We start from the raw sequence: 2041 nt of genomic DNA, 5'->3' as shown, positions 1-2041 counted from the left end.
TGCGGCGAGGTGCGGCCACCGGCCGCCGCCCGCGCCCGCGCTCCCCCGCAAGAGCAGGGCAGAGAGCCCCGAGAGCCGCGTTCCCTCCGGGTGCAGCGGGGCAGCGAAATCAGCCCACACGAGAATAAAACACGAGGGGTCGTGACATTTGCCCGGCGAAGGCAGGGGGACACTGCATCACTTTGTGCTGACACATTGTCGTCATCATCAGCACAGCCAGGGCGAGAGCGCTGCTGGGCTCCGGCTGTCCTGGGCGCGATTCTTTCACCACATGGGGATTCAGACCAGCCACTCCAGGTCTGGTAGGGCTGGTGTGGCCCTGATGGGCCAGGGAGAGGCAAGGATGGTAGGCGAGAAGCGAGGATGGTCCAAGAGGTCAGCGAGAAGCAAGGATTCTTGCAAGTGTTATCTTTTATTGGACCCACTGCGTGGTTGGGAAAGTTTTAGACATGCTTTCAACCCCAAGAAGGATGCCCTGCCTTCCAAAGCCTGGCTTAGTCTCTTCTCAACCATGCTCTTGGTCCAATGGGAGATTTAAAAAAAAAAAAAAAAAAATTGCCCACAAAAATCCTTGCCTTCTACTAAATTCTTCCCGTTTAGAGGGAGAGGTCTTCCTTTTTGGATGAGTTTTCAGATGGGCCTTGCAGTTTTGTGGTGTTGTTACGGTGAAGGATTTTTCTGTGCATATCAGTGTCTCATAAATCTTCACTGTAATCTTTCAAAATCTCCCTCATTTATATCCTCATAGCTTGGCTGTCCCACAGGGTAGTCTAGAATCCCTGCTCAGACCAAGTCCTATATTCTGGAAATCACAGTGGGGAAGAGAGGGTGAAGGGACCTTAAAAAGGAAACAATGAAGGAAGTAGGTAGAGAAAAAAGATTAAGAGAGTGGAACATGGTAGCAGTTTCCAAATATTTGAAAGGCTGACAAAGAAGATAGGAAACACTGTTCTCCATTGGCACAGAGGGCAGGACAATGGGCAATGAGTTCAAACTGCAACATATTACATTTCGATTAAATCAAATTGTCATTAAATCAAAAGGAAAGAAACCTCAAGTGTAAGAGCTGTAGGACAATGGGACAAGCTGCCCGGGCTGGCTGTGAAATCTCCTTCACTGGAGGTTTTCAAGAACACCCTGGATAAACATGCCTGATGTCACAGCCATGTGGGCAAGGGATTGGATTAGGCAACGCCCCCCCAGGAGGTCCCTTCTATCCCTTTAGTTCTATATTGCTGTACTGCATGCATGTGAATAGTTACACGCCCTGCCCCCCCCCCTTGGAATCAAGACAGCACAGGAAGCACGAAAATATCAGACATCAAATCTGCTATTTACGTTACAATCATGGTAAGGTAAAGGTTTCATTGTGTTTATGAGCTGTATGTCCGGACATGAAGGGAAACTGTATGTCTGTTCCCCAAAGAAAAGAGGGGGGGGAAAAAACTAACAAGAGGTGGAGTAATATTATTAAATCCATTTTAATGAAGAACTGAATCACAGAAAGGTTAAATGACTTCACATGGGAGGTAGCAGAGCCAGACAGATCTTCTGAGCCCCAGTTCAGTGCCTTGCTCACAACCCTTGCTCATATATTAAATAATTACATAAATAAAAGCCCCATCCTCTCTCACAGGTAAGAAATAGTAAAATGATAACAATACCTGGCTCTTACATAGCATTATTATTCCAGTAAATCTCAAGGAACTTTAAAAAAAAAAAAAGATCAGCATTACATTGTTATTTATTCCCTTTGAACCTGATTCCCAGAACTGCCAAGCCCCTGAAGTTCCCATTGTCTTGTCTTCAGGTGGAATTATAGATATTCAGTGGCTAAAAATAAATAAAATAATTAAAAAAAAAAATTAAAAAAAAAAAAAAAATCAGATTTTACATACTGATCTCCCAAGAGATTCAAGCACTTAAATTTGTCCCATAACACCATAATCAAAATTGCTCTACTTCCTGTAGTAGGTCTCTTCCAATGCTAGGAGGAATGTTTCTGCATATACATTCAAGTTACTCACCTACAAACCATGTT

Source organism: Gavialis gangeticus, unplaced genomic scaffold (assembly GCF_001723915.1).
Source record: "Gavialis gangeticus isolate Ggan-Ray unplaced genomic scaffold, GavGan_comp1, whole genome shotgun sequence".
NCBI classification, from domain to species: Eukaryota; Metazoa; Chordata; order Crocodylia; family Gavialidae; genus Gavialis; species Gavialis gangeticus.
The sequence above is the reverse complement of the archived record's forward strand: the minus strand, read 5'-3'. Positions refer to the sequence as shown.